Source organism: Tachypleus tridentatus, chromosome 1, assembly GCF_004210375.1.
Source record: "Tachypleus tridentatus isolate NWPU-2018 chromosome 1, ASM421037v1, whole genome shotgun sequence".
In the NCBI taxonomy this organism is placed as follows: domain Eukaryota; kingdom Metazoa; phylum Arthropoda; class Merostomata; order Xiphosura; family Limulidae; genus Tachypleus; species Tachypleus tridentatus.
The window spans coordinates 104075643-104083752 of record NC_134825.1 but is presented as its reverse complement, the minus strand read 5'-3'; positions in this window follow the sequence as shown (position 1 = coordinate 104083752).

The window sequence follows — 8110 nt, the reverse complement described above, 5'->3', positions numbered from 1 at the left end:
CCAGCATCTTGTCAATGTGTCCTTTATGTGTAAATGTGTAAAATTCATCAAGTATTTGTCTCTTCACAAAACTTCACTTGCAGGCCTACAATACCCACCCACGTCTCTCTGACGTAGTGGATTAGCACAGTAAAACAACGTAACTAGTTTGACGAGGGTATTTAGATGACATAACTCTGCCTTAAGTCAGAAATTAATCATGTGCAATTCTGATATTGTCGTCTTACTTTTCTCACGAGATATTCCTTTGTTGTTAAGTAACGTTAACTGTTTTTTTTCTTGGTCTGTAGCGCTTTCGTCGTTTAATGACTAGTTTAAGGTCAAACCCGAAATTGTTAGACATTCCCCTCGTATTCTGCTTAGAAAAATATGAAAAATAAAACATGGTATCTAATATTAAAAGAAAGTAATGCACTTCGAAAGTTAACTCTTACTTATGTATAGTATAATTATTGATATAAATCAGAAACTTAGATAACATTACAGTATGTAATATAATTAGAGTAGATTTTTGTTTTTACAAAGTACGCCTGGGTTTTATCATCTAAGGCAATTCTTTTATTGGTGCAATTATATTCATTAAAATACTGAAAGTCTGATATATGGTTCCCACCATGATATGATGCTCCAAATCACGCAGGATAAAGATAGCCTTATGACTCAAGCTCTTCCGAAAAGTTGACTTTCCTTGATCAGGGGTAAATGTCTTTCACAAAGTGAGCTTTCCTTCATCAGGGGTAAATGTCTTTCAGAAAGTAAACTTTCCTTCATCAGGGGTAAATGAATTTCAGAAAGTGGACTTTCCTTCATCAGGGGTAAATGAATTTCAGAAAGTGTACTTTTCTTCATCAGGGGCAAATGTCTTTCAGAAAGATATCCTAATCCAATAATAACGATTTAAACAAAGGTCCTACAGTTTTTATATGATGCCTTAATTCTATATATCCTAATCCAATAATAACGGTTTAAACAAAGGTCCTACAGTTTTTATATTATGCCCTAATTCTATATATCCTAATCCAATAATAACGGTTTAAACAAAGGTCCTACAGTTTTTATATGATGCCCTAATTCTATATATCCTAATCCAATAATAACGGTTTAAACAAAGGTCCTACAGTTTTTATATGATGCCCTAATTCTATATATCCTAATCCAATAATAACGGTTTAAACAACAACCAAAGGTCCTACAGTTTTTATATGATGCCTTAATTCTATATTTCGTGTACTTTTAAAGAACTCAGTCTAATGCACTCTTTGATAGATTGTTTAGGCAGAGTATTCATAATGAAACTTTCAAAAATGGACGGCAACTGCCTGTTGTGGAGACACAAGTGTAGAGGACGTTTCGAAAGTCAATTGTAATAAAACATAATACTCCATGTAAGTAAAAGAAGATAGAAAGCGTAGGACAATACTAAACATAATAATTTGAAAACTATTTTAGATGTTTACTCTCAACAGTAAATACCCAAACAGTTAATTTTGGCGGGAAAGAAATGTGAGGCCTAGTCTACTCTTGATTCGCCACCTATGACAGAGGTCAATTAGTTTTTGGTAAATTTCTGCATAAATACAGTAACACTAGTTACTTAAAAACTCGATATGAACAAAGCTTTAAATAGCAAAGTACAGATAATATTTATATTGAGACGAATTCATAGTTACAAATATAGTGAAAAACTGACACAAGATAAACAAATCATAGTAGAGGTCTAGTTAGAGTAATGTTTCTTAACATTGTAGGCTCCACAGCACACTAAATACATTAATGCACACCAAACATGTAACAATATTAACATTTTATATTATACATGTCTTGCTTATCAGAACTAATGGAATATTTATACCAGCACATAGGTGCTGGATATGCTTATGGCTACACGAATAATTTTTTATTTATTTTCGAAAGCAAGACTCGAACGAATGTAAACACTAAAGTTAGGTAAAATCATTCATGAAAAGTATAAGCACACGGCACACTAGTTGAGAAACACCAAGTTCGAGAGAGAACAGAATCTGTTTAATAAATAGACAAAATAAAACAGAGCAGACACAGGTGAATAGATAAGTGGATATTTATCATCGCAAGGTCCAAAATAAAATTTCATGTTCTTGTAATACTGAATTATTCACTGGCCGTGTGCGTGTTTTACATGGTAATGTATGTATGTATATTTAGTGGAGTTGATTCAATCATAGAAACAAACTCTTATTTGTCATGAAGATCTAATTGCAACTAGATTTTTTTTTTATTTAAGCCCAAAGCTACACAATGGGCGAACTGTGTCGTGCCTACCACGGGTGTCCACAGACTTAACGCTATGTCACTGTATAGAAATGGGACATACGTTACAAGTTATAGTAACTGTACATCTCTTGTAAAGAGCTTTCTTCAATACACAGGTAACGTAAAACAGTAAACACTACATACAAACTCAATATCTTAACGGTGGATTGAAATAAATAGCTCACCACGTTCAGCGTAGAGACATTAGAGAACATGTAATTTACTACAGATTAGAAACGGCGAATAGAAATACCGCTTTCTTATTTTTTATTGGGATATATTGTATATTTTCGCCACCATATTCTATTGGTTCGTTTGTTCGTGAATTAGCTGAATTTAAAATAACGTTTGTTTGTTTGTCGCTACACTACAAATGAGCCAATTGGGGGCGACCATAGTTTTCTTTCTCTAGAAAGTTGATAGCTTTTAAACCAATAATAAAGTAATCATATGGCCAGTTTTAAAACACTTTACAACGATAAAGAGATTTTTCAAACAACTTTAGTTTTAGAAGTGCTTCACTTACATTAGTTCGTTCCGGAAAGTACGTCACATCATAAGCTACTGAAAGCTTCTTTTCGGAATAAACGGAATAATTATGGGCATGTTCTTATATAATCTTCAGTACTGATATTATTTTATAACTGATTCAATATAAACACATATTTTATTAGTTCTCAAAATTTCGCGCATAGCTACTCCAGAGCCATTTGCTGTAGCATTCTCTAACTAAAAGCATTCTCTAAACGTGATAAGCTAGAGGGAAGGCAGCCATCTGATGCCAATTCTTGAACTAATCTTTTACCAACAAAAAGAAGGATTGACCACACTTATAACGCCTCACGGGTGAATAAGCGAGCAAGTTTGGTGACGGGACTCGAACCGACGGCCCACAGATTGCGAGTCGAGCACCTAACCACCAATACAAAAACTGGTACAAGGGTAGGAAAACAGACTTGTTATAAAACTAACTAATCGTTCTAGTAATATTTATTCGGTAATACGTCAAATAAAATAACCGTTCAGTTTACTACAACGAACACACGTACTCGTCTGTATAGCTTCATCCTGTGAGCTAATAACTGATGCTAACTGAGATGTTATTCATGGTATTATCTATCTTTGTAACACACATTTTCTGCAAACATCTAAACCGTAGGTTCCGTAAGCTTAGTAGGTACAGAGAGTCGCATTGAATTAGATCAAAGACAAAACACTGGGGAAAATGAGTTTACATTCAAATATTTTAACACAAACAGAAGGGGCTTACATCATCTGTCATCATGGCCCAAGATTGTCAGACGGACTGGTGGTATGTATACAGTTTATTAAGATAACTTCTATTTGGTATGTGAGAAGAGTGTAGTTTAATATATATAACGTTGTCACAAACCAACCAATCAGAAGTCTGTTTTATACTTCAAAATGTTGGTTATTAAGTTTACGGATTAGCTGCTAATAAAACAGTAATTCCGTTTTGTTTATTACACATATGAAGCAATTACCAGATTGTTTTTATGGCTAATATTCTACACAGTGGCTTGAGTCTAACTGACAATCAAATTGTTTATACTGCTTTATCCTAAGTTTCGGTTGCTAATCGGTGTTTTCCAGTGACGTCCTAAGTATTAATTTATCTCAAAAGGACAAGACTGCGTCTTCTTAAAGCAAGTATGATTCCTTTTCCATTCGGTTTTCAAACTTGAATCAAGACAGGTTGTTTTTCTGACTTCAGAATGGTTATTAGTTAGACTTATTTAATACCCTATTAATTTAATTGCTTTCTCTAGCATGATATAATTTTACAAATCAAGTTTGGTATGTTTATTATATTTTTCAAGATGTTTTCTTTTTCAATGTCTTGGAATTCTTATTAGTAGTTGATGTTTTAAAGCGAGTCTTTTCTTGTCCGTTGGGTATTTAGATGGTTTGATGGCTACTAACTGTGTTGTGGGTCTTTAATGGTTTTAGTTATGTTGTTCACACCTCTTTGTGTTGAATAATTAATAAATAGACGATCGAACAGACTTCTCTACTCGTGGAGAGAAATGACAACTAAACTCTACAATCTTACAGTAAGTACATAGCTACTGAAACCCGGCTATACCGCCACAAAATTAACCAATAACGAATAATACTGTCACGGTGTTGTAACAGTAACGTACGTGGTACGTCAAAACTAGTTGGTGTAACATACGTCATATCTGATACACTTAATCTGTACTTATAAAGTTATTAGTTTTTACAAAAGTCTTAACTAAATATACAACAACATCACCACATAAATATTTGTATAATTTATCAATGTCACACAGAACTTTTTACAGTTTATAAAGGAGTTAAAATATTTCTAGGTTTCCAGTAAAACAGTTTCAAAGATTTAAAACTCGATATCTCCGACTGAGTGTGTATCACGAGATAAGCTGTTGCGAAGATCTTAACATATAACATTTTAAAACACAACAAAACTTCCAATTAAGCACGCTCTCGTGCACACTTCACGTGTTTTAATAAAATTGTATTGTTTCTCAAAATCGATTATGTAAACGTAATTTGTCAAACGTCAGAGTTATTCTTTAAAAGTATGATATAGGTGCACAACTTTTATTAAATAAAGAACACGCTGTTTTCTATCATTCCAATGAAATTTCATTCTGACAAGGAGATTTATAAGGTCATCACGTATATACTTTTTCAGTAAAGTATACGTTTATTATATAATACATATATATGAAAACCTTAGTTATGTCAGTCGAACAAAACGTTGAGCATAACAGAACCAACACAGGATTTTAACTATATTGTTCAGGTTATCAACGCAAAAGCGCCACATATGTTGAGGGAGATGAACCTTAGTCCGAGAGTTTGATGTATTTTAAACACACAAGGCTTAAGACACTTAGACTATACTGATAAAAAATATTCAAAATCATTTCCTATACAGCGCGTTCACCACTCTTGTTGTGAAGGTGCTTTGTAGTCATTACGAAAAAAACTGTATACTTACTAAGTTTATTTATTTATTATTACTACATTTACTGTTATCATGTTAATCAACGTCACTTATTTCATAAAACCCTATTCTTCTTATCTGTGTTAACCAGCTAAACTTTAACTACAAGCCTTATTACTGTTCTCTATGTTAACCATCTAAACTTTAACCATAAAACCTTGATATTGTTATGATTATATTTATTGATTCCAGCTAAGCTTTGTTCATTTATATTTTTATGCTGTTAAAGAAAATGCTTTGTTTTCTGATGGTATTAGTGGTTGTTTTATATAAAGAATTATCAACTGTAGGTGGCGCTAAACGTCCTTCATGGTAGGTTTGAAACAACAGTATATTTGTTCACCAAAATTAATAACGTTCTTAATCATTATTTTCATATATTGAACGTTGCTCTTTCTTACAGCCCTCCAGTGGCACAGCGGCATGTCTGGTGACTCAGACCGTTAGAAACCTGGTTTCCATACCCGTTTCGGGCAAAACACAAATAGCCCATTGTGTAGCTTTGTGCTTAATTCCAAACAAACCAACAAACAAATATTTCTTATAAAAGTATTCAATTTGCAAATATTAGCCCCGGTGGCTCAGGAGTAAATCTGAGAACTTATAACACTAAAAATTGGGTTTCGATACCCGCGACAGGCAGAGCACAAATTACTCATTGTGTAGCTTTGTAGTCAATAGTAAAAGAATGAAAGAAACTTACAAATATTTTAATAAAAATGACACAAAGTTGTGCGATTCTACTGCTCTCGGATGGTGAGTGTTCGCAATATTTTCACAGAACCTTTACTGTATTTTAGAAGTTAACTGCACATTTTATATTGTAGTGCACTAACACACATTTGAGTGTAGCAGTGATCCAAGTCATCACTACCTTTTAGGCTGATGATTTTCCATTATTCCAACCCCCTTTCATTAGTTCAGAGTTCTAACATTCCAGCGACTTCTCATAGAACCATTGTTCCCTGTTCATTTGTCGCCTTTGTTGCTACGTGTTGTTTATTATTTCATTCACTCCACGCTTTGTACTCAAGCGAATGCATCGAGAACAATAGCTAACAAGAGCCAGGCTTAAAGAAATGGATATGCTAATAGGACTAAATAACAATAAAGATTTCTCTGTAGATGTTTGATTATTTTTCGAGTTCGTGAGGTTTAGTCAGTTGTTATTTAGCACAAAGCTACACAACGAACTATTTTTGGTGCATCCACTACGAGAGCATCGAAACCCGCATTTCTGGGTCGTAAACTTGTAGACTTGTCGCTGTGCCACTAGGAAGATTCCTTGGTATGTTGTTAAGCACAAAGCTATACAATGGGCTATTACTGCTTTGCCAACCACGGGTAGCGAAACCCGATTTTATCGTTTAAATAAACTAGAAACTTAACCCTGAGCCGCTGGGGTTCGTTTTCGACATATCACGTGATTTGAACGACCACTTAGATCCTTCATTTCTCGCAGTGTTGAAGTTTTAGTCATTCCGAATTTGATTTTTTTTTTAAAGTATTCATATATTTAGTTGATTCGAGTTTTATCTGGTGAAGCCCTAGTTGATGATTAACTTTCTAGCAAGTTCAAACCCTGGCACTATGAACACATAAACGTTTTTTCTCAGGGATTTCCTAAATGTGATAGAACAGCAAAATATCAGCAACCTAATGTTTAGTGATAAACAAAATAATATAACGTGATACTCCTAGAAATAACTATGAAGTCTATCTATACCAACTTCGTGGCGTTGGTGCATGTATAATGTAAAAGGTTTAAATCGATAGCAGTTCATTTAAAATGTGGAAGATAACACAGATATTGAATCTTATCGTATCGTTCTAACTTGTTAAAAAGTAGTACTTACTTGTTTTATCGTTGTTTCGCTTCCCATTTTATTTTTATCGTGTCAAAAAGTGTAAGCCTAAAATTACACTGAAGACAACGTAGAACACAAATAAACCGTTTACGCCTGACTAATTTGCTTTACTTATAAACTCGAAACTATACTGTAAGAGATGCGTCTAGGATAAACTTTAATTAAAATCTCACTTTATAGTAAATTGAATATCTTATAAAGCTATATAGTTTAGTGAACAAACAAGACTGAAGTCACTGAAGAGTTTTTCTGTCAAAAATAATGTTTTAAACACACCTACAAAACACTATCTCAACAGCATTCAAACACACAAACAAACCGTAATTGAACTAATGTATATGTATGATGCTGCCATCCTCGGACTGACATTGGAACTATAATAATAGAGAATTAATTATGTATGTTTAATTTATTTCGCCAATAAAGTTAGAAAAATTACCTTATTTTTCATAGCAACATTATTCACACTGAAGGTTTTACATATAAAAATAAATTTAATTAATTATGCTTAATTTATTTTTAAAATAAAATTGGATAAAAAACATGTTTTCTCCCCAGACATTAATAACTGTTTTTTGTTTGTTTTTTGCAGTGAATATTTCACTGGATCTTCACCAGGGCTAATAGTACCGCAGTTTCCTAATATTTTCCTAATTTCAGAATTCAAGAAATTTACTTTTTTCTTTGTTGCATGTAACAGAATCAGAAGCGCATATATATATATTTGTTTTTCTATTTAAAAACAACAACATTTATATAAATAAAATGGACAAGAATAACAAAATGGCAGGCTTATGATGCTGGATGATAAGATTAAGATAGAGGTTAGGGTTAACTTTGTCTGTATAATTAAAGTCAGGTTTAAAGGTTATTAATACATCAAAATAATATTCTAGCCATAGTGCATGAAGAAAATTGGTATTTTATCCACAGATGA